General features: G+C 40.9%; 1 long non-coding RNA gene across 1 annotated transcript in view; it reads left to right on the plus strand.

Annotated features, from left to right (window-relative positions):
* The first annotated feature begins 1,943 nt into the window (after positions 1 to 1,943).
* LOC106560347 (uncharacterized) overlaps positions 1,944 to 26,778 on the plus strand; it is a 31,518-nt gene continuing 6,683 nt past the window's right edge. Inside the window, exon 1 of the long non-coding RNA XR_006756943.1 lies at positions 1,944 to 3,253. This is a non-coding gene — a long non-coding RNA (uncharacterized lncRNA). The remainder of the gene's footprint in view (positions 3,254 to 26,778) is intronic.

The raw sequence follows: 26,778 nt of genomic DNA on the forward strand, positions 1-26,778 counted from the left end.
AGAGTTTATTTAGAGATTAATTCAGCTTTTTCTAGGCTCTCTTTGTCTGTTTGAGGAGCTCAATATGCGTTTCAGTGTGTATATCAAGAGTGTTTTCAGTTCAATGTGGGCTTCACAGTGTACATGGCTTGTTGAGTGTGTGTCTGAATGAATGGTGTGTGTATACAGATTGACTCATCAAAGACACATTACTCCTTCATGTCTGCTGCAGATTCCTGAAAGAGTGAAGTTCCACAGGAAGAAACACAGGCATGTCCAGTCAGCCAAATCAATGGCTCTGAATGGTGGGGAGAGAAGGTTCTCCTCCACCCCTCTCTAGTCCCATCAAACCCTTTACCTCCCCTTCTCTCCCATCTTCAACCTCTAACAGAGCCCCTCTCCTTCATGTGGAGTGGCTTGGCAATGGTAGTTGCTCTAGTGGAACTCTCAGAGAGGAGAGAGGGATAAGGGAAAGGAGGGATAGGACAAAAAAGATCATTCATCACACGTTATTCTTGTTCAAGAAAACCCAAAATGCTGAGGTCAAAGCCTTCCAGCTTTTATCTGAAAGGGAGTTGTTGGAGTCCACCTTGACAGAAAGAGTCATATAGCAACAGTAAGCCACAGAGAGAAAGTGTCCTATGAACGAGCTCACATACTGCCTTTGACCCCCGCAGTTAGATAGTCTATGCCTGTTCAGACATCATCAATGACCTGTCATCATTACATAGATGATGGTCATTAAATAGCCCATGATCACAGGAATCCAGTTTTATTTCTCTGGCCTGATGGTGTATGAAGAGTCTAAGTATTCAGTCATTATCAAACCACACACAGTCTCTCTCCCTGCAACCCTACAGTGGGCTAATCAGGGGCTGACTCTGGGCCAGAACACACACAGAATCGCACGCTCCAAACGCACACATCCACACACACACAGTGGCACACACACTCACAAACACACAAATGCACACACACTAGGGGTAAGTGTTTAAACAGTTTGGTTGGCTGAGAGAAGGATGAGGCTTGGAGGACAGAAGCTGGGGGTACTTTGGTGCCAAGCAAACATAATGGAGTTTAAGATTTGGCAATACTAACTCTTAAACACACGTCATACTGGGGACATTGTTGGGTCATATCCCCACCTTTCTGATACACTACATGACCAAAAGTATATGGACACCTGCTCGTCAAACATGTCATTCCAAAACCATGGGTATTAACATGGAGTTGGTTCCCCTTTGCTTGCTATAACAGCCTCCACTCTTCTGGGAAGGCTTTCCACCAGATGTTGGAACATTGCTGCAGGGACTTGCTTCCATTAAGACACAAGAACATTAGTGAGGTTGGACACTGATGTTGGGCGATTAGGCCTGGCTCGCAGTTAGCGTTCCAATTCATCCCAAAGGTGTTCGGTGGGGTTGAGGTCAAGGCTCTGTGCAGACCATTCAAGTTTTTCCACAACGATCTCGACAAACCATTTTTTGATATGGACCTTACTTTGTGCACGGGGGCATTGTCATGCTGAAACAGGAAAGGGCCTTCCCCAAACTGCTGCCACAAAGTTGGAAGCACAGAATCATCTAGAATGTCATTGTATGCTGTAATATTTCCCTTTACTGGAACTAAGAGGCCTTGCCCGAACCATGATAAACAGCCCCAGACCATTATTACTACTCCACCAAACCTTACAGTTGGCACTATGCATTGGGGCAGGTAGCGTTCTCCTGGCATTCGCCAAACCCAGATTGCCAGATTGTGAAGCATGATTCATGGAATCAAAATCTAATCAAATCAAACTTTATTTGTCACATGCGCCGAATACAATAAGTGTAGACTTTTCTTGAAATGCTTACTTACAAGCCCTTAACCAACAGTGCAGTTCAAGAAGAGTTAGGAAAATATTTACCTAGTAGTCCAAAGGAAAAAATTATTATAAAAAGTATCACAATAGGTGGGTTGGAGGTACGCCATGTGCGACTGACGTGTTTTCCGTTTGCTCCCGCAGTATTCTTAAAGTTTATGTGAATTTTGCAGCAGAACTGTATTTGTTTTCAAATATTAGTTTGGTGATCCCTTTCCGTAAAAACCAAGACTACTTTGCTTTCGAATGTCAGCATGTCGACGAAACATACGGCCAAAAACCTGACTTTGAGAAAACCCGGCCTACAAGACCCACTCTCATCACCGCCCTCTCCTGAGTCTGAAGGCCCGGGGACTCACACTTTACCCGGGGGTGCGGATTGGCCTGGCGGCGCTGAAATGAACATTCTTCGAGGCCATCAAGCTACTACGCACTGAGATAGTTGAAATGAAAACGGAGGTAGTTGCTACGATTGAGGCCCGAATACAGGAGGTTTCTGATACTTTAAAAGCAGATTTACATTTTAGTCATTTAGCAGGCATTCTTATCCAGAGCAACTTACAGTAGTGAATGCATACATTTCATTCATTCATTGTTTTTTTTTTTGTACTGGCCCCCCGTGGGAATTGAACCCACAACCCTGGCGTTGCAACGCCAGCATGGTGTGTGCAAACACAAGAATTGCCGTCTAACCATCCTGCGAAAGGAGACGGTGCCAGCAATCACATCACTCAAAACAACAACAGAGTTGCACACTACAACGATTGCAGCACTGGAGACCTCCGCTACCAATGTCTCCGACTTAACTACCTCTCTGGAGGCTGATGTGAAACGCCTGGATGCGGATTTGGAAAAGGTGCAGGAGAGTTGTGAGTTTAGAGGGATTCTCTTGCCGCAATAACCTGAGACTGGTATCGGTCCCAGAGTCAGTGGAAGTGCCACGGATTTAATTTCTGGGCTGCTGAAGGATGCTCTTGCCTTGGATGAGAAGTCCCTGATTGATCGTGCCCACCGGTTGCTGCGCCCAAAGTCCCGGGATGGTGAGAGGCCCTGTGACATAATTCTTCGAGTGCACTTTTTCCATGAGAAGATGGAGATTCTCAGACGAGCCCGTCTGAATACCACTCAATACCACTCTGAGCTTTCAAGGACAGAGCTTCTCTATCTACCAGGACTACTCCCCCACTGTTTCCAGGCAGCGCGCAGCTTTTGGGCAGGCCAAACGACTACTACAGGACCATCCAGGTGTGAAGTATGGACTGCGATTCCCGGCCCGTTAATGGCTATCTCATGATGGTAAAGACTACACATTTGAGTCTCCGGATGAGGCTATGGCTCACATTCAATGTCACATCAAGAAGTCTTGAACTTGCTCATAGATCAGCAACTGTTGCTTGTGAGCTGTGGATAGTAAGTAGCCCACCTGTGATACAATTATGTTTAGTTATAACATACTAGTCTTGTATAGTTGGGAAGTTGGCGAACCCATTCGGGCTTATTTGATGTGATCTAATGTTTTGATCATCTAGTGTGCTTGCCTTACAAGCATTTAGTCATTTTAATTTCATTGTATTAAGGTTTTACTTAACTCCTTTGTTTCTAGGCTCTCATATTCACCTACTCAGTTTGATTACATAGTGTCTCAGTGACTCAAAATATTTTTGGTGATTTGTTTACTGCATCCGTTTGTACCGACCCAGTAAACAGTAAATGTTCCGAGGCTACATGTTTTTGTGGGTCTTCACTTCAATTTTAAAGGTTTTGAACGTCATTTATGCCCAGCAAACGTTCAACGTTGCGCACACGTACTTTTTTGGTCTTGGCTGTAAGTTGTCTTATCGTCAAACTAGACAAATATTATTATTTTTTAAATGTTTAGATTTTCTTACTATGATTTGCTTACTTCAAATTAGGTTTTTGGTTGAGAGCCTTTATACATTTTATTTATTTTCTCTCTCAATGCCTGTTATAAGACTGGGAATATAATTATATACATCTACAAGTGGTGCTTTGTAATTTCGTTTGCACAAGGGATTCAATTTTATTTTTCTCTCTTTTTGCTGCTTGATCCACTAACACAAAACACAACTTTAACCCCTGACATCCAGCGAAAAATCATATCGCCATTAGCATAACAAAATTTTATAATAAAAAAAAATAAAAAATAAAATTATATCGTTTTATAGATACACCTCTCCTGAATCGAACCACGTTGTCCGATTTCAAAAAGGCTTTACAGCAAAAGCATAACATTAGATTATGTTAGAGGAGTATATCGTAAAAGTAGCCACATAGCCATTTTCCGACCAACCACATGCATCACAAATAACCAAAAAACAGCTAAATGCAGCACTAACCTTTGACAATCTTCATCAGATGACACACCTAGGACATCATGTTACACAATACATGCATTCTTTTGTTTGATAAAGTTCATATTTATATATAAAAGCAGCATTTTACATCGGTGCGTAACGTTGACTAACTATTTGCCCTCAAATGCATCCAGTGAATCAGTGCTACAATTTACTAAATTACTATTTGAAAACATTTTTAAAATGTAATATTGTCATTCTAAGATTTATAGATGAATATCTCTTGAAAGCACCTGTAATACCAGATTTAAAAATAACTTTACTGGGTAATCACACTTTGCGATAAAAGGGGATGCGATACTCAGAAAATTACCTAGTAAATATATGTCTGCGCCATCTTGGAACAATCGTATATCACATCTAGTCTTGTATACTATTGTCAATAATCCCTTACCTTTGGTTGTCTTCATCAGAAAGCACTTCCAGGAATCCCAGGTCCACAACAAATGTATTTTCGTTCGGAAAAATTACTCCTTTATGTTCCAAGAGCTTGTTCTTGTTAGCGCGTCTGAAGGCTGCTCCAAAACTTCCGTCGGCCACGGGACAGCTATTTCGAGAAAAAGCATTTTTTTCCCATTTAGGTTCGTTCAAACATGTCAAACGTTGTATAACATAAATCTTCAGGGCCTGTTTCAACAAGAGAGCCAATAAGATTCGAGGGGGACGATTGCATTGTGTTTCAAAACGTTTCGAAAGGGGAGGGTAGACAGGGCCGCCGGCGTCATAATGGTGATGGCCCTCCTCATGTGACCAATTTCAACAGCGTCTCATTCATTCAGTTTTAACAGTAGGAGACTCAAACCACTTTGTAAAGCCTGGGGACATCTAGTGGAAGCAATAGGAAGTGCTCAATGAACCATAGCTCACGGTGTGATTAATTGGCAAAGATGTGAAGTTGAGTCCACAATTCAGAATTCCACATCCTGTTACGATCGGTCTCGGGGTTTTGACTGCCATATGAGTTCTGTTATACTCACAGACACCATTCAAACAGTTTTAGAAACTTTAGGGTGTTTTCTATCCACAAGTATTAATTATATGCATATCCTAGCTTCTGAGTTTGAGTAGGAGGCTGTTTAAAATGGGCACAATTTTTTTTCAAAAATCGCTTTAGCGCCCCCTATCCTAGAGGAACGCCAAGAGGTTAAAGAGCGGGACTGTGGGTTTGGGTTTAACATCGCACTCTCACAGACATATTGTGCAAAGAGAACATGTTCTATTTAGGCTTGTACCTCGTTTGGGGAGGTACTGTCTGGGATGGGGAGAGGGGGTTGGGTGGAGGAAGGAGGTTGAATTGTTCAGTTCTAATGTTGTCATTCTGTCTTTTTAGTAAATTTTTCTGTGCTTTTTCCAAATATCTTGCACCGTACATTATTACTCTGAGACAAGTTATTCTGGGGTTTTTTGGTAGTCATTGCTTTTCCACTCTATGCTCTAATGACAGGGTTGTATAACAAGAGTGCTCAGGGTGGCCGAAACAATATGATCAATTACATTTTGTGGAACATCAAAGGGGTTAACAACCCTGTGAAGCGTAAGAGGGTGCTGACACACTTAAAGGGTTTGAATGCAAATTTTGCATTTCTACAAGAGACTCACTTGAGGACTGGTGAGCGTTTTAGGATGCATAGGCACTGGGTTGGTCAAGTGTTCCACTTTAACTTTCATAGTAAATCAAGGGGTGCTGCCATTTTGGTTTATAAATCTACTCCCTTTGTAGCTTCTGAGGTTATTGCTGATCCAAAGGGACGATATGTCATAGTAACTGGTAAACTGTTTTCTACCCCTCTTGTTTTGGCTAGTGTTTATGCTCCCAATTGGGATGACACAAGTTTAATTTCTTCCTTTTTATCTGCTATACCCAATTTAGATTCCCATTTGTTGATTTTAGGGGGGGATTTCAACTGTACAATGTCCCCAGTTCTTGACAAGTCCTCACGAAGATCTACAGGCCCATCTAAATGTGCCCTACTTATTCAATCTTTCCTTCAGAAATATGCTGTGTGTGAGGCCTGGCATTTCCTACACCCAACAGAGAGACAGTATTCCTTTTATTCTCATGTTCTTTTTAGACAAAAAACTTCTGCTTAAGGAGAAGTTTATCTATAATTCTGTGCATAACACTTGTATCTTTTGTCAAAGTTTATGATGAGTATTTCTGTAAATTGGAGGCAAAACATTTCTGAACATTACACGCCAATGTAAAAATGGGGTTTTTGGATATAAATATGAACTTTATCGAGCAAAACATGCATGTATTGTGTAACATGAAGTCCTATGAGTGCCATCTGATGAAGATCATCAAAGGTTAGTGATTAATTTTAGCTGTATTTCTGGTTTTTGTGACGCCTCTCCTTGCTTGGAAAATGGCTGTGTGGTTTTTCTTTTCTAGGCGCTGTACTAACATAATCTAATGCTATGCTTTCGCCGTAAAGCCTTTTTGAAATTGGACAATGTGGTTGGATTAACGAGAAGATCGTCTTTAAAATGGTGTATAATACTTGTATGTGTGAGAAATTTGAATTATGAGATTTTTGTTGTTTTGAATTTGGCGCCCTGCTATTTCACTGGCTGTTGGCGAGGTGGGACGCTACCGTCCCATATGTCCTAGAGAGGTTTTAAGGCACTCTGCAAATAATCGAGACAAGAATGGGCAAAGCAGACCAGAAAACGTCCTGTAAAATTCAGTTGGAAAACCGTCCGGACCCGGTGATTTACCACTTTTCATTGCGGACACTGCTGTTGCAATCTCCTCAGGTGTAAATTCTTCTTCTAGACAGTCATGGGAGTCTGTATCAATTGAAGGCATATTCAAGTCATTAAAGAATTAATCAATCAGCAAAGGATCTTGAGGAGATTCAGAGGTGTATAGCGCTGAGTAAAAAATGTTTTATTGATCATTGATCTCTTTATGTATAACTGTTGTGGCACCAGACAGGGTCCTTATTTGTGGGATTAAACGTGAGGCCTCAGATTTACGGATCTGATGTGCAAGGAGTTTACTGGCCTTGTCGCCTTGTTCATACACTCTGTATCGAGCTCGCAAGAGTAAATGTTCAGCTTGCCTGGTAGAAAGCTCATCAAATGCAGATTGGAGTAGTTGGCGCTCTTTATGTAGATAAGAGGAAGGAACCGTAGCATACTTCTCATCCAATGTGGCTATGGATTCGCTCAGGTCCCGAAGTTGCTGAGAGCGAGCTTTGTTTTGGTTGGCTGTAGAATAAATAATTTGGCCACGTAGGTATGCTTTGAGAGACTCCCATATGGTAGAGCAGGACATACCTGGCGTTGAATTAGTTTCTAGGAATAAGGGGATTTCAGAGGAAATGAAATTGACAAACTCCTTATCTGAGAGTAAAATGGGGTTAAGACGCCATTGATAACTCTAGTTCAAGCACTAATGGTGAATGGTCAGAAATAACAATACTCTCGTAAGTACACCGCCAAAGGTTAACCTCTATGGGCTAGGTGGGACGGTTGCGTCTCACCTACTCAACAGCCAGTGTAATCCCGTGGCGCGTTATTCAAATACCAAAAAAATGCAAAAACATCAATTTTTCAAACATATGACTATTTTACACCATTTTAAAGACAAGACTCTCGTTAATCTAACCACACTGTCCGATTTCAAAAAGGCTTTACAACGAAAGCAAAACATTAGATTATGTCAGCAGAGTACCCAGCCAGAAATAATCAGACACCCATTTTTCAAGCTAGCATATAATGTCACATAAACCCAAACCACAGCTAAATGTAGCACTAACCTTTGATGATCTTCATCAGATGACAACCCTAGGACATTATGTTATACAATACATGCATGTTTTGTTCAATCAAGTTCATATTTATATCAAAAACCAGCTTTTTACATTAGCATGTGACTAGCATGTAACTAGCATTCCCACCAAACACTGCCGGTGAATTTACTAAATTACTCACGATAAACGTTCACAAAAAGCATAACAATTATTTTAAGAATTATAGATACAGAACTCCTCTATGCACTCGACATGTCCGATTTTAAAATAGCTTTTCGGTGAAAGCACATTTTGCAATATTCTCAGTAGATAGCCCGGCATCACAGGGCTAGCTATTTAGACACCCAGCAAGTTTAGCACTCACCAAAGTCAGATTTACTATAAGAAAAATGTTATTACCTTTGCTGTCTTCGTCAGAATGCACTCCCAGGACTTCTACTTCAATAACAAATGTTGGTTTGGTTCAAAATAATCCATTGTTATATCCAAATAGCGGCGTTTTGTTCGTGCGTTCCAGACACTATCCGAAATGGTAAAGAAGGGTCGTGCGCATGGCGCAATTCGTGACAAAAAATGTCTAAATATTCCATTACCGTACTTCGAAGCATGTCAACCGCTGTTTAAAATCAATTTTTATGCCATTTTTCTCATAAAAAAGCGATAATATTCAGACCGGGAATCTGCGTTTAGGTAAACAGACGAAAGAAAATAAAGCATGGGGTCGACTCGGGCACGCGCCTAAGCCCATAGTACTCTGATCGGCCACTTGCCAAACGCGATAAAGTGTTTCAGCCAGAGGCTGCCTCGATATCGTTCAGCTTTTTCCCGGGCTCTGAGAGCCTATGGGAGCCGTAGGAAGTGTCACGTTATAGCAAAGATCCTCAGTCTTCAATAAAAAGAGCCAAGATGAAACACAACTTGTCATACAGGCCACTTCCTGCATGGAATCTTCTCAGGTTTTGGCCTGCCATATGAGTTCTGTTATACTCACAGACACCATTCAAACAGTTTTAGAAACTTTAGGGTGTTTTCTATCCAAAGCCAATAATTATATGCATATTCTAGTTACTGGGCAGGAGTAGTAACCTGATTAAATCGGGTACGTTTTTTATCCGGCCGTGTCAATACTGCCCCCTAGCCCTAACAGGTTAACCTCTTACATCTAGACGTTCCGCTAGCGGAACACCTGCTCCAATATCCAATGATGGGCGTGGCGCGAAATACAAACTCCTCTAAAATCCGAAAACTTCAATTTTTCAAACATATGACTATTTTACAGCATTTTAAAGACAAGACTCTCGTTAATCTAACCACACTGTCCGATTTCAAAAAGGCTTTACAGCGAAAGCAAAACATTAGATTATGTCAGCAGAGTACCCAGCCAGAAATAATCAGACACCCATTTTTCAAGCTAGCATATAATGTCACAAAAAACAAAACCACAGCTAAATGCAGCACTAACCTTTGATGATCTTCATCAGATGACACCCCTAGGACATTATGTTATTCAATGCATGCATGTTTTGTTCAATCAAGTTCATATTTATATCAAAAACCAGCTTTTTTACATTAGCATGTGACGTTCAGAACTAGCATACCCCCGCAAACATCCGGTGAATTTACTAAATTACTCACGATAAACGTTCACAAAAAACATAATTATTTTAAGAATTATAGATACAGAACTCCTCTATGCACTCGATATGTCCGATTTTAAAATAGCTTTTCGGTGAAAGCACATTTTGCAATATTCTCAGTAGATAGCCCAGCCATCACGGCTAGCCATTTAGACACCGACCAAGTTTAGCCCTGACCAAACTCCGATTTACTATTACAAAAGTTTGATTACCTTTGTTGTCTTCGTCAGAATGCACTCCCAGGACTGCTACTTCAATAACAAATGTTGGTTTGCTCCAAAATAATCCATCGTTATATCCAAATAGCGGCGTTTTGTTCGTGCGTTCAAGACACTATCCGAAGTGTAAATAAGGGTCACGAGCATGGCGCAATTCGTGACAAAGGATTTCTAAATATTCCATTACCGTACTTCGAAGCATGTCAACCGCTGTTTAAAATCAATTTTTATGCCATTTTTCTCGTAAAAAAGCGATAATATTCCGACCGGGAATCTGCGTTTAGGTAAACAGACAAAAGAAAACAAAGCATTCAGCATTTTCACGGCCGGATAAAAAACGTACCCGATTTAATCTGGTTACTACTCCTGCCCAGAAACTAGAATATGCATATAATTAGTAGATTTGGATAGAAAACACTCTAAAGTTTCTAAAACTGTTTGAATGGTGTCTGTGAATATAACAGAACTCATATGGCAGGCCAAAACCTGAGAAGATTCCATACAGGAAGTGCCCTGTCTGACAATTTGTTGTCCTTCTGTTGCATCTCTATCGAAAATACAGCATCTGTGCTGTAATGTGACATTTTCTAAGGCTTCCATTGGCTCTCTAAAGCCGCCAGAAAGTGGAATGGGGTGTCTGCTGTCTCTGGGCGAAGAACAGCAGGAGAATTTGTGAGTGGTCAGCCTGGGGACAGTGACACAAGACTTCTCCATTTTTTTCTTTCAGCCTTTGGATGAATACAACGTTGCCCGGTTGGAATATTATTGCTATTTTATGAGAAAAATAGCATAAAAATTGATTTTAAACAGCGTTTGACATGCTTCTAAGTACGGTAATGGAATATTTATAATTTTTTTGTCACGAAATGCGCTCGCACGTCACCCTTCGGATAGTGACCTGAACGCACGGACAATATGGAGCTATTTGAATATAACTATGGATTATTTGGAACCAAAACAACATTTGTTGTTGAAGTAGAAGTCCTGGGAGTGCAATCTGATGTCGAACAGCAAAGGTAATCCAATTTTTCTAATAGTAATTCTGAGTTTAGGTTGTCCCAAACTTGGTGGGTGTCAAAATAGCTAGCCGTGATGGCCGAGCTATGTACTCAGAATATTGCAAAATGTGCTTTCGCGGAAAAGCTATTTTAAAATCTGTCACCGCGATTGCATAAAGGAGTTCTGTATCTATAATTCTTAAAATAATTGTTATGTATTTTGTGAATGTTTATCGTGAGTAATTTAGTATATTCACCGGAAGTTTGCGGTGGGTATGCTAGTTCTGAACATCACATGCCAATGTAAAAAGATGGTTTTTGATATAAATATGAACTTGATTGAACAAAACATGCATGTATTGTATAACATAATGTCCTAGGAGTGTCATCTGATGAAGATCATCAAAGTTTAGTGCTGCATTTAGCTGTGGTTTGGGTTTATGTGACATATATGCTTGCTTGGAAAATGGCTGTGTGATTATTTGTGTCTATGTACTCTCCTAACATAATATAATGTTTTGCTTTCGCTGTAAAGCCTTTTTGAAATCGGACAATGTGGTTAGATTAACGAGAGTCTTATCTTTAAAATGGTGTAAAATAGTTGATTGTTTGAGAAAATTGAATTGTGGTATTTTAGTTGGTTTTGTATTTCGTGCCGTGCGATGCCATTGGCTGTTGGCTAAGGGTTCCGCAGGCGGAACGGGGTTCCGCTAGCGGAACGTCTGTCCTCAACAGGTTAACCTTGTGACCCATTCTATATATCTGTTGTTCGTCATGTAGGTTGAAAGGGGTGTATCTTGGCAATAACGTTACAAGCGTCAGATGCCATGCGTCAGATGCAGTGGTGTAAAGCTCGCCACCATTGGACACAGGAGCAGTGGAAACGTGTTCTCTGGAGTGATGAATATAGTATAAATATTTGTCATGGGTCCCCAGATCTTCAAAAGGTTCTACAGCTGCACCATCGAGAGCATCCTGACCGGTTGCATCACCGCCTGGTATGGCAACTGCTCGGCATCTGACCGTAAGGCTGTACAGAGGGTAGTATTAGACGTCTAGATAAAAGAGTTGTATAAGCAACAGTGTCCAACTGTATTCTTGACTGGGGGTACATATGGGCAGTACACCAAAAAGGGCTGTAAGGGGAGACGAATATATAACAGTGTCATATATATCAGAGAAACATTTAAATATTAATTCCCAGAAACCTGACAGTTTATGACAGCCCCAAAACATATGCAACAATGTGGCTGGTTCCGTTTTACATCTGACACAGGTAGGATCAAAATCAGAGAATTTTCTTCCAAGTTTGGCCCCGGACGAGTGGATACGGTGAACCACCTTGAATTGAATGAGGCTGTGTCTAGTGCTAAAAGAGGACGAATGCACCCTGTGCAGCAAAGATTCCCAGGTGTCTTCCCCAAGTTCCTCCCCCAAATCCTTTTCCCATCGAGTCTTTAAAGGCACCAAAGAAGGGTTCTGTAAGTCATTAATGATTGCATATACATCTGAAATTGCACCCCTAGGAAGCTTGTTCAGCTCAAAGATGCTCTCTATAGCTGTATTCGCAGGCCTATGGGGAAATTCAGGTGTGTTAGCTCTGACAAAGTTCCTAGTCTGGAGATAGCAGAAAAAGTAGGATTGGGGGAGGTTGAACTTTTCCTGTAGCTGAGTAAAAGAGGCAAATGTATCATCAAAGAATAATTGGGCTAGTGAGGAGAGGCCTAGTGAGGGCTAGATGGCAAAAGCCCTATCATTCAAAGATGGAGGAAATAAAATGTTCTGATTGATTGGGCCTGATAGAGAAAAGCCGGGGAGGCTAAAGGCTAAAAGGAACTGATCCCAAATTTTAAGAGTCGGCTTTACAATTGAGTTGACACACCTTTTGCCTAGGGACACTGGGAGAGACGAGCACAACACAGAAGAAAGTGCAGCAGGTTTACATGATTCAGACTCCATCTGGACCCAGAGTGGTCAAGGGCCAGTAGGATCAGTCTGCAGCCAGTACAAAAGGGCTCTGAGATTTGCAGCCCAATAGTATGTCTGAAAATGTGGTAGAGCTAAACCACCCAGTACCTTAGGCTTCTGTAAATGTTTTCTACCATTTTACATTTTAGTCATTTAGCAGACGCTCTTATCCAGAGCGACTTACAGTAGTGAATGCATACATTTCATACAATATCATACATTTTTTTTCTGTGCTGGCCCCCCCGTGGGAATCGAACCCAAAACCCTGGCGTTGCAAACACCATGCTCTACCAACTGAGCTACAGGGAAGGCTACCAATCTGTGGTACCTTGCCATCCCAAATAAAAAAAATGAATGTTTGATCCAGTGAATTAAAAAAAGATTTTGGAATAAAAATGGGTAAACATTGAAATAAATATAAAAATTTGGGCAACACATTCATTTTAATGACATTAATCCTTCCAATATGAGTCAATTGGAGGTGTACCTGTGGATGTATTTCAAGGCCTACCTTCAAACTCAGTGCGTCTTTGCTTGACATCATGGGAAAATCAAAAGAAAATCAGCCAAGACCTCAGAAAAAAATGATAGACCTCAAGTCTGGTTCATCCTTGGGAGCAATTTCCAAATGCCTGAAGGTACCACGTTCATCTGTACAAACAATAGTATGCAAGTATAAACACCATGGAACCACGCAGCCATCATACCGCTCAGGAAGGAGACACGTTCTGTCTCCTAGAGATGAACATACTTTGGTGTGAAAAGTCCAAATCCCAGAACAACGGCAAAGGACCTTGTGAAGATGCTGGAGGAAACAGGTGCAAAAGTATCTATACCCACAGTAAAACGAGATCTATATCGATGTAACCTGATAGGCCGCTCAGCAAGGAAGAAGCCACTGCTCCAAAACTGCCATTAAAAAGCCAGACTACGGTTTGCAACTGCACATGGGGACAAAGATCATACTTTTTGGAGAAATGTCCTCTGGTCTGATGAAACAAAATAGAACTGTTTGGCCATAATGACCATCATTATGTTTGGAGGAAAAAGGGGGAGGTTTGCAAGCCGAAGAACACCATCCCAACCGTGAAGCACGGGGGTGGCAGCCTCATGTTGTGCTTTGCTGCAGGAAGGACTGGTGCACTTCACAAAATAGATGGCATCATGAGGGAAGAAAATGACAAATTAAGACTTTACAAAAATGTAACAAGTAGACAATACAGACAATTAAAATATCTGACAAGAAACACATTTAACATTCTGTTGATGTTTTCTATTTCATGTCCAGTCATATGGTCATGAGGGAGGAAAATGATGTGGATATATGGAAGCAACATCTCAAGACCTCAGTAAGGAATTTAAGCCTTTGTCTCAAATGGCCTTCCAAATGGAAAATGACCCCAAGCATATTTCCAAAGTTGTGGCAAAATGGCTTAAGGACAACAAAGTCAAGGTATTGGAGTGGCCATCACAAAGCCCTGACCTCAATCTTATTGAAAATTTGTAGGCAGAACTGAAAAAGCGTGTGCGAGCAAGGAGGCCTACAAACCTGACTCAGTTACACCAGCTCTGTCAGGAGGAATGGGCCAAAATTCACCCAACTTATTGTGGGAAGCTTGTGGAAGGCTACCCGAAATGTTTGACCCAAGTTAAACAATTTAAAGGCAATGCTACCAAAATATACTGCTCAAAAAAATAAAGGGAACACTTAAACAACACATCCTAGATCTGAATGAAAGAAATAATCTTATTAAATACTTTTTTCTTTATATAGTTGAATGTGCTGACAACAAAATCACACAAAAATAATCAATGGAAATCCAACTTATCAAGCCATGGAGGTCTGGATTTGGAGTCACACTCAAAATTAAAGTGGAAAACCACACTATAGGCTGATCCAACTTTGATGTAATGTCCTTAAAACAAGTCAAAATGAGGCTCAGTAGTGTGTGTGGCCTCCACGTGCCTGTATGACCTCCCTACAACGCCTGGGCATGCTCCTGATGAGGTGGCGGATGGTCTCCTGAGGGATCTCCGCCCAGACATGGACTAAAGCATCCGCCACCTCCTGGACAGTCTGTGGTGCAACGTGGCGTTGGTGGATGGAGTGAGACATGATGTCCCAGATGTGCTCAATTGGATTCAGGTCTGGGGAACGGGCGGGCCAGTCCATAGCATCAATGCCTTCCTCTTGCAGGAACTGCTGACACACTCCAGCCACATGAGGTCTAGCATTGTCTTGCATTAGGAGGAACCCAGGGCCAACCGCACCAGCATATGGTCTCACAAGGGGTCTGAGGATCTCATCTCGGTACCTAATGGCAGTCAGGCTACCTCTGGCGAGCACATGGAGGGCTGTGCGGCCCCCCAAAGAAATGTCACCCCACACCATGACTGACCCACCGCCAAACCGGTCATGCTGGAGGATGTTGCAGGCAGCAGAACATTCTCCACGGCGTCTCCAGACTCTGTCACGTCTGTCACATGCTCAGTGTGAACCTGCTTTCATCTGTGAAGAGCACAGGGCGCCAGTGGCGAATTTGCCAATCTTTTTGTTCTCTGGCAAATGCCAAACGTCCTGCACGGTGTTGGGCTGTAAGCACAACCCCCACCTGTGGACGTCGGGCCGTCATACCACCCTCATGGAGTCTGTTTCTGACCGTTTGAGCAGACACATGCACATTTGTGGCCTGCTGGAGGTCATTTTGCAGGGCTCTGGCAGTGCTTCTCCTGCTCCTCCTTGCACAAAGGCGGAGGTAGCGGTCATGCTGCTGGGTTGTTGCCCTCCTACGGCCTCCTCCACGTCTCCTGATGTACTGGCCTGTCTCCTGGTAGCGCCTCCATGCGCTGGACACTACGCTGACAGACACAGCAAACCTTCTTGCCACAGCTCACATTGATGTGCCATCCTGGATGAGCTGCACTACCTGAGCCACTTGTGTGGGTTGTAGACTCCGTCTCATGCTACCACTAGAGTGAAAGCACCGCCAGCATTCAAAAGTGACCAAAACATCAGCCAGGAAGCATAGGAACTGAGAAGTGGTCTGTGGTCCCCACCTGCAGAACCACTCCTTTATTGGGGGTGTCTTGCTAATTGCCTATAATTTCCACCTGTTGTCTATTCCATTTGCACAACAGCATGTGAAATGTATTGTCAATCAGTGTTGCTTCCTAAGTGGACAGTTTGATTTCACAGAAGTGTGATTGACTTGGGGTTACATTGTGTTGTTTAAGTGTTCCCTTTATGTTTTTGAGCAGTGTACTAATTGAGTGTATGTAAACTTCTGACCCACTGGGAATGTGATGAAAGAAATAAAAGCTGAAATAAATAATTCTCTCTACTATTATTCTGACATTTCACATTCTTAAAATAAAGTGGGGATCCTAACTGACCTAAGACAGGACATTTTTACTAAGATGAAATGTCAGGAATTGTGAAAAACGGAGTTTAAATGTATTTGGCTAAGGTGTATGTAAACTTCCGACTTCAACTGTATTTCCATCCCAGAAACTAAAATTAGCATATCTTGTTGGACAAATCCAGGTAGTGACTCCTAGTTAAAGTAAAATGTGTTCTGTTGGTGCCTAATGAAGATGACCCAAGATAAGCATCATGATTCCACTATTTATAAGGCAATGCCTATAGAGCAAATAGATTAGGATCAGTTTCACTCTCCGGATCAGAGTTCACCATCTCCATTCACTATGGCATGCTGAGAATAGTGTCAACATCTTTAGTTCATAACAACAATCAAAACAATCAATCCCTAATGCATTAATTGCTTCACTCATATAGTTGTTAACATACTAAACTCAAATCAATCCTTCAGTTTTAAAAATAATTCAGTTTCCAAATCATAATCAAAAACCCAATTAATTATCCAAACAAAATTTCGAATGACATTTCTCAGTGATTCAAATTGGTCCTGTCACTCAAAGTAAAAAACAAACTCAATTTAACACACATCAACATTGGCAGAATGTGCATTTATATTAACATCCAGTATAATTATCCCATAATTCTACTATTAACTGTTTTATCATGATTGTAATACAGATCAGCATCTCAATGCATTCTTAATCTAAATTACTATAATTGTATGTAGTGTGTAGACCTCTACAATCAACCTGATACCCCAAAAGTCTAAATCAATTTTGGGCACAGTTGACCAACCCCTCCCCCCTTTCAGGCACTGATTCTTCTGGTGTCCTTTTCGTCTTCTTCAGATAGCTTTACAGTTCAAAGTGGATGGCCATGATAATGTCCCAATTTCAATGTCTCACCTGAGCCGCCATCACCTTTACCACACATTATTTCTTGTCCATTCGTCAACCAGTATACCAGCAACATAAGAGAAGTTTAGAACAGATTTCTCCCCATGCTCACTCCACGTGGACTCCTATTACACTCCTGAGAAAAGACATGAGAGAAAAGCAGTTGATAGCTTAGATCGGAAGCTGTACATTGGTTGCTGGCTCGGACTCATTTCTCTCTGTAGAAGTGGTGCGGACAGGGCCGTATTAAACGCCTTTGTCACTCTTCTTCAGCCAGTTAGAGGGGGTTTGAGGTACACACACTGTTCATTCCAATTATCTCTTCAATGCATTAAGATACTGTCTGATGTCACTTTTATGATAACCTCGAGAGGACAGATCAGAACAGTTTAGTTCAGTTCATTAACTATATGACAAATGATTATTTAATAATACAAATATCTAAACTTATGTCAAAGAGAATAACAACACATTCTATTGAAACTATTCTTTCAAATTGGCTTATATTCCCCATCACACTGTCAACTTCATTGCAGAGCCACAAGATCAGGAAGTTAGACCTATAACCCATCGGGAACAGAACAGAACAAACAACACAACAATACACTCCTTCACATATCACTCCATACACTCCTACACATCACTCAAGGTGTGTAAACTTCAATCCAAAACCTCAGAGGACTGTTCCCTCCCCCCATTTTGACACATACAGTGAGGGAAAAAAGTATTTGATCCCCTGCTGATTTTGTACATTTGCCCACTGACAAAGAAATGATCAGTCTATAATTTTAATGGTAGGTTTATTTGAATAGTGAGAGACAGAATAACAACAAAAAAATCCAGACAAACGCATGTCAAAAATGTTATTAATTGATTTGCATTTTAATGAGGGAAATAAGTATTTGACCCCCTCTCAATCAGAAAGATTTCTGGCTCCCAGGTGTCTTTTATACAGGTAACGAGCTGAGATTAGGAGCACACTCTTAAAGGGAGTGCTCCTAATCTCAGCTTGTTACCTGTATAAAAGACACCTGTCCACAGAAGCAATCAATCAATCAGATTCCAAACTCTCCACCATGGCCAAGACCAAAGAGCTCTCCAAGGATGTCAGGGACAATATTGTAGACCTACACAATGCTGGAATGGGCTACAAGACCATCGCCAAGCAGCTTGGTGAGAAGGTGACAACATTTGGTGCGATTATTCGCAAATGGAAGAAACACAAAAGAACTGTCAATATCCCTCGGCCTGGGGCTCCATGCAAGATCTCACCTTGTGGAGTTGCAATGATCATGAGAACGGTGAGGAATCAGCCCAGAACTACACGGGAGGATCTTGTCAATGATCTCAAGGCAGCTGGGACCATAGTCGCCAAGAAAACAATTGGTAACACACTACGCCGTGAAAGACTGAAATCCTGCAGCGCCCGCAATGTCCCACCTGCTCAAGAAAGCACATATACATGCCCGTCTGAAGTTTGCCAATGAACATCTGAATGATTCAGAGGACAACTGGGTGAAAGTGTTGTGGTCAGATGAGACCAAAATGGAGCTCTTTGGCATCAACTCAACTCGCTGTGTTTGGAGGAGGAGGAATGCTGCCTATGACCTCAAGAACACCATCCCCACCGTCAAACATGGAGGTGGAAACATTATGCTTTGGGGGTGTTTTTCTGCTAAGGGAACAGGACAGCTTTACTGCATCAAAGGGACGATGGACGGGGCCATGTACTGTCAAATCTTGCGTGAGAACCTCCTTCCCTAAGCCAGGGCATTGAAAATGGGTCGTGGATGGGTATTCCAGCATGACAGACCCAAAACACACGGCCAAGGCAACAAAGGAGTGGCTCAAGAAGAAGCACATTAAGGTCCTGGAGTGGCCTAGCCAGTCTCCAGACCTTAATCCCATAGAAAATCTATGGAGGGAGCTGAAGGTTCGAGTTGCCAAACGTCAGCCTCGAAACCTTAATGACTTGGAGAAGATCTGCAAAGAGGAGTGGGACAAAATCCCTCCTGAGATGTGTGCAAACCTGGTGGCCAACTACAAGAAACGTCTGACCTCTGTGATTGCCAACAAGGGTTTTGCCACCAAGTACTAAGTCATGTTTTGCAGAGGGGTCAAATACTTATTTCCCTCATTAAAATGCAAATCAATTTATAACATTTTTGACATGCGTTTTTCTGGATTTTTTTGTTGTTATTCTGTCTCTCACTGTTCAAATAAACCTACCATTAAAATTATAGACTGATAATTTCTTTGTCAGTGAGCAAACGTAGAAAATAAGCAGGGGATCAAATACTTTTTCCCTCACTGTAACTCTCCATGTGAGTAATGTGTGAAATGAATTGTTTCTTAGTATATTAGACAAATGAAAGAAAAAGAGTCAAATATTTCATACATGTTGTATCCCGGGTTTCCCGCACATGTCTTTTATCAAAATAATTAATGTGTTTAATTAAAACTCAGAAAAGAAAAACTTCAGAAAATTCCATGTGTGTGCGTGCCCCTTTAAGATACCTTGGCAGTAAGACAAATGGAAAACTCACTAATCCCAAAGGAAATAGAACACACAAATCAAACATAGTATTTTAAAAACACCAACAAATAGTCATAACAAGTGTGTTGCGTGTGGGTATTTGAAAACCTTAAGGTAAAAACAAACAAAAAAGGGCCAGGCCTTATTTAATTTGATAGTTTACATCCTCAATCTCACTGACTCTCCCCAAGATTATAGCCCCGGTAAACATTTCAAAGAGAGACAATGAAACCCCCATTCTCCCAGAAAAAAAAAAAAAACATTTCGTTAGCATTCATTATACTACACCGATTCGGCAAGCCGAAAGATTGAACTACAAACAAACCTGATAATCATGATAAGTCCACTGTACTCCCTCAAATCATTAATCATTAGTTTTAATCTTCCTCAATGTTTATATGTGCTTAATTTAACATGCGCTACCTTTAGATACAATTATCCTGGTATCATTACTAGACCAATGTCCAACAAATATGTGATAGCTGTTTCGCCTTTGATTGTTCCTGTTACCCGTCTAAATGCAATCATTTTTCCTGTCGCAAATGTAGTACATTTCTCAGCGTAAGGAATCAGTGATATTTCATCTCAGGCGTTTAATAAAAAGTTGTTAGAGACGTGTTCTCCTATGTCTCCTTTAACATGCATACTGTAGGGGACTATCATCAGTCCCGGGAAGGAAGAATCCTACTCAAAACACATCAGATAAAACAGTGTTTAATTAAGTGATATTGACACCTAAAATAAACAATAAACAAACCCATAACCCCTTTCCAGTAATCTAATCATTTCAACCTGTTCCATAAAGTTAGTAAAAATATAAACCTGTTGTTTAACAAATCAACAACCTTTAAAAAAATTGGTGTTGTCTCATCAGCGTAATAGTCAAAATGAACTGTTTCCCACTCTTAGCTATGATGTTGGCGTGTCCAAAAGGTCAATACTGTTCAGCTTGTACGTTAATGATCTGCCTTCTGTCTGTACTGGGTCTGAAGTTCCAATTAATGCAGATGATACAGTGATATATGTATGCAAAGAGTAAACAACAAGCTACACAAGAACTCACTACCGTAATGGTCCGGGTGACAAAGTGGCTCAGGGACTCATGTTTGCATCTCAATGTAAAAAAACAGTCTGCATGTTCCTCGCAAAGAGGACAACTGATGCTACTGAGCCAGATGTCTATGTGTCAGGGGAAAAGCTCCAGGTGGTATCTGATTTTAAGTACCACGGCATCATACTTGATTCCAACCTCTCTTTTAAAACCTGTTGGGGATAGGGGGCAGTATTGAGAATTTTGAAAAGAATATGTGCCCATTTTTAACTGCCTCCTACACCAACTCAGAAGCTAGGATATGCATACTATTAACAGATTTGGATAGAAAACACTCTGAATTTTCTAAAACTGTTTGAATGGTGTCTGTAAGTATAACAGAACTCATATGGCAGTCAAAACCCTGAGACAATTTCTAACAGGAAGTGTGTATCTGATGTTGAATTACTTTTAAGCCTATGCCATTGAAACACACAGGGACGTATTAATCATTGAGCACTTCCTATGGCTTCCACTAGATGTCACCAGTCTTTACAAAGTGGTTTGAGTCTTCTACTGTGAAAACTGACCGAACAAGAGACTTGGAACATTGGTCATAAGCGGATGGCCGATACAACTCTGTTGGGTACTCTCGTTCCAATACGTTTTAAAAGAGAATGCAATCGTCCGCCTTGAATATTATTGAAGTTCTGATTGAAAAAGGCCCTAATGATTTATACTATACAACGTTTGACATGTTTGAACGAACGTAAATATTTTTTTTCCCTCTTTGATGAAGACAAGTCCGGCGGGTGTTGTTCATGTTTTTGAGTAGCCTACAGGACGCGCTAACAACACGGAGCTTTTTGGACATAAATTATGAGCTTTTTCGAACAAAACTACATTTGTTATGGACCTGGGATTTCTGGAAGTGCCTTCTGATGAAGATAATCAAAGGTAAGGGATCATTTACATAGTATTTTTGATTTTAGATCTCTCCAACATGGCGCTTAGTCTGTATCGCAAAGCCTATTTTTCTGGGCCCAGTACTCAGATTATTGCAAAGTGTGATTTCCCAGTAAAGTTATTTTTAAATCTGGCAATGCGGTTGCGTTCAAGAGATGTTAATCTATAATTCTTTGAATGACAATATAATATTTTACCAATGTTTTCAAATAGTAATTATTTAATTTGTTGTGCTGATTGACTGGCGGTATTGGAGGGAAAATATTTCCTCAACATCAACGCCATAGTAAAACGCTGTTTTTGGATATAAATATGAACTTGATAGAACAAAAAATGCATGTATTGTCTAACATAATGTCCTAGGAGTGTCATCTGATGAAGATTGTCAAAGGTTAGTGCATAATTTTAGCTGGTTTTCTGCTTTTGGTGACGCCTGTCTTTGCATTGACAAAACATTACACACAGCTATTTTCAATGTACTGTCCTAACATAATCTAACTTTATGCTTTCGCCGTAAAGCCTTTTTGAAATCGGACAACGTGGTTAGATTAAGGAGATGTTTATCTTTCAAAGGGTGTAAGATAGTTGTATGTTTGAGAAATTTGAATTATGACATTTCATTGTTTTCAAATTTGGCGCCCTTGATATTTCACCTGCTGTTGATAGGGTGTACCAGGGGTGGGACGCTTGCGTCCCACGTTCCCAGACAGGTTAAAAAGCAAATGAAAAAGGTAACTCAAATAACCAAATTCATCCTAGCTAATTTCCAAAACATATGAAATTGTTAAGCATATGTTACTATCCAAACTTCAGATTAAGACTCATTTCCATATTCACTCAACTCTCATATCAAAGTCACACAATGCTATTCTCAAACATACCTAATCAATTAGTTGTTTTTTAACAATATTTTAAGCTGCAGGAATATTTTATAATTTCTATCTCATGGTTAGTTCCTAGGATAATGCAACTCATACATTTACATCTCCCAATACTTCTAAAATGGAGTACAGGTTTAAAACAATTACAGGTGCACCTTACTATCTTATACTATATCATAAAGGGTCTTAACTAGTTCACACAGATTCTGGATGTTTTAACATTAAATGGCCAAAACTAGTTCACACAGATTCTAGATATGTAACGCTAAATTATCAAACCCAGGGCATACATGGCTGGCACATTTAAAATAATCACTTCTGAGGATCACTTAGACACTTTTCAGAATGAGGTCCTTCTTCCAAAAGGGTTTCACCTGGTACCGTGAAAGGTTCTGTGCTTCACACAGAACCTAAGTGTCTTTGAGTCGACTAACTCTCAGATCATCCTCCACTGACTCAGCCCTGTTTACGCCTCCAAGGTGCCCCCCTCACACAGGAATACACACTCAGAGCCTACGTAACAGAGGCTTTTCTTAAAAACTCGACTTTGCGTGTTTCTCTCACCTCTTTATTTTTTGAAAACTAAGTTCGAGATGTGATGTCCACTCGGCTCGCTGCCTCTCAGATCAAAGGTGGGTCCATCTGCTTCGTTTCTGAAGTTTGGTCTCCCTGTGATGCCAAGTTTGAGGGATCCCTTGTGCACTATTTACCCAGGTCATCAGGAGTGGTCACCAAGTGAAGATTCACATCCCATCCTCGTCGCCATATGTGGTGGTTAATTTCTTTACTATCAAATGAGGAGAGACAAACTTATCACACAAGTAAGAATTATACTTAAACTAAATCTTTAATCACTTATTAATAAGGAAGCAGGTCAACACAACTCACACATATAAAGTGAATCGATTGAGTGCGCTACGATTATGGCTGGTCATGGCTGGTCGACGATTCACGCTCAGATGATTCATTGAGAGCCCCGAGACAAAAGTACAAAGGTATTTTATAGCCAAGATACACCCCTTTCAACCTACATGACGAACAACAGATATATAGAATGGGTCACAAGGTTAAGATTTGTATGAAAGATACCTATAATACATAGCAGACAGTATCTGCTGTGTCAACAGTTTTCATTGTGTAGAGACCAGTGTCTGGCCCCGTATTGAACAGAAACATTAACTCATGCTCTGGAATGCTCTTTAGGTTTTATCACCCAAAAGACATCGTAAATCTTCTGCCAGTGTTATCTCCCAGAGGCCCATCCTCAGTAGAACACACAAACAATAGTTAAGAATACTCTATTCTGTTGCATAAAACAACCATTTGATGCAATAAGAGTATTATAACATAATCTTGCAATTTTTCCACCATACAATCACATTACATGAAATAGTTTAGTTAAGAGCTAAGAGCTATACCTATAGAGGGCAGCAGAGTTTTTTAGAAAGTAGACTCTGCTACCAATGACTCACTGAACAAACTCATTGTGCTGGTGAAGTGATTATAATCTCACTCACTCTGTCTCTGTCTCTGTCTTTGTCTCCCTCTCTCCCTCTCTCTCCCTCTCTCCCTCCCTCCCTCCCTCCCTCCCTCCCTCCCTCCCTCCCTCCCTCCCTCCCTCCCTCCCTTGCCATAGGGAATGTTCTGCTCATCAGGGACTAGCTGATTGATTCTGACATTTCCGCAGCCTGATCATTGACAATTTCCTCCTGTCCTGAATATAAACGTGTGTAAATGTCTCTCTGAGCATTTATATTTGACTGAGTAAGAGTGTGTGTGCATAGTGTGTGCATGTGTCTGACAGACAAAAATAACAACACAGAGATGCTTACATGACCATTCACAGTATACACACACACGCACACACCAACCTCCAATTCAGCAGAAGCAATAGTAGGCTGTCAATCTGTCAGTGTTAAATCCAAATGTACTCCCTGCATCATTTCAGAAAGAGAACAGTGGAATGGCTAGGCTACTGTATGGACATACAGCACAATACCTGTATATTTGCACAGCTTTTCTGAGTATAAACAGACATATTAATGATCATGATCATCACTACTTGGCGCTTGCAATGCCAAGGTTGTGGGTTTGATTCCCACGGGGGACCAGTACGAAAAAAACGTATGAAAATGTATGCACTCACTACTGTAAGTCGCTCTGGATAAGAGTGTCTGCTAAATGACTAAAATGTCAAATGTACTTAACTGGTAGGCAGCTGTTGTTACTCTATCCACAGAATGATGTCATAATGAGTTTACCAGATTGCCTTGCGCAACTAACACACGTTAGTTTGCAATTTCATTATGTAAAAACTGGTGCAAAAACCTTTCCAGCCCTAACGCCAGATTCGGGAATTTACCTGTCTTATATCAGCTCGCTTGTACTCAGATGATAGGGGGGGAAATATCTGAGGTGTGTCCTTAAAAACATGATCCAAAGTGCTAATATCAGGCAGCGCTGATGTTGATATTTAAGACCAACCAAAAGCTGTCCAGCCATGATGCACACTGCCCATATGCGCATTGAACAAGAGTAGCCTAATGTGCTTTTAGTGCCTGCATACGTATTTAGAAACATAAACTCATGTTTTTTCCCCATTTCGTTTTATTTGGTTAAAAACCAAGCATAGCCTCCCCTCATCTTAATGAAGGCCAATGACTGGAACAAATTGCAAAAATCACTGAAGCTGGAGACTTATATCTCCCTCACTAACTTTAAGCATCAGCTGTCAGAGCAGCTTACTGATCATTGCACCTGTACATTGCCCATCTGTAAATAGCCCACCCAACTACCTCATCCCCATATTGTTATTTTAATTTATTTTGCTCCTTTGGACCCCAGTATCTCTACCTGCACATTCATCTTCTGCACATCTATCACCCCAGTGTTTAATTGCTAAATTGTAATTATTTTGCCACTATGGCCTATTTATTGCCTTACCTCCCTAATCTTACTACATTTGCACACACTGTATATAGACTTTTCTATTGTGTACATTTGTTTATCCCATGTGTAACTCTATGTTGTTTGTGTCGCACTGTTTTGCTCTATCTTGGCCAGGTTGCAGTTATAAATGAGATCTTGTTCTCAACTGGCCTACCTGGTTAAATAAAGGTGAAATAAAAATGTAAAAAAGGCCTTTTGCTGTCCTTCCCAATGCAATCCCGAAGTAGTCAAGACTGTCGATAAAGGGTTTGGCTCCTGAGACAGCTTGGAAATAAATCATAATCGCCAAACCTTTATTAAAATATAAACTTTGAGTGAAGTAAAACAGTGAGCTGACATTCTCTTTTTATCTATGCATTGCAGGCAGGCCCACATTATTTTAACCATGCAGGTACTGTTTTGGACATGCGTAAAACCCTCTCCATGATGTAGGCTACCTGTCCCCTCTCCATGATGTAGGCTACCTGTCCCCTCTCCATGATGTAGGCTACCTGTCCCCTCTCCATGATGTAGGCTACCTGTCCCCTCTCCATGATGTAGGCTACCTGTCCCCTCTCCATGATGTAGGCTACGTGACCATGACCATCATGAAACCTCGGTGAATACCAGCGAACCTCGTATTTAGAAGTTATCTGTAATCTATAAACCTGTATTGCTTGTTTTCCGTTTCATATGTTCAAAACCCAAGCCCTCTCTTAGGCCTACTATAACAAAGGCTGGTTCAACAGCAATGTGTGTCTTTTTTATCCTAGTGGTTTTTGATATCATTATATTTTAAATATATTTATTGTTGTAAACACATTTTTACTTGTGTGTCATTACATTTTATTACAACCACACTTATTAGAATGACTCACCTTCCCGGTTTTATTGTGACAACGTCCGTGGCGCGTTTGCAATTTAACTTCTGGAGATGTGTAAATGCGATCTGATCTGTAAAATGGTTCCGATCATGTTCATAAAACAGGCCTATTTGGGAGCAGAATAACCATGAGTAGACATTCTCCCTTTCTATTTATATTGGATCTTTGTCCAGCTACTGTGAAAAGTTTGGAAGTGCGTAAAACCCTCCATAGTCTGCGTTGTTTTAATAAAGTCAGCAAAAAAAGAAACGTCCTCTCACTGTCAACTGCGTTTATTTTCAGCAAACTTAACATGTGTAAATATTTGTCATGTCAGGAGGAGCTTGCATTAAGGGTACCACATGAGGGAAATCCAAATCAATCCCGCTCCAGAGTACAGGCCTCGGTGTAACGCTCATTCCTTGGACGATAAGCGCGAATCTGACCATCACCCCTGGTGAGAAAAAACCGCGACTCATCAGTGAAGAGCACTTTTTGCCAG

The sequence above is a fragment of the Salmo salar genome, chromosome ssa10 (genome assembly GCF_905237065.1).
Source record: "Salmo salar chromosome ssa10, Ssal_v3.1, whole genome shotgun sequence".
Taxonomy (NCBI): Eukaryota; Metazoa; Chordata; class Actinopteri; order Salmoniformes; family Salmonidae; genus Salmo; species Salmo salar.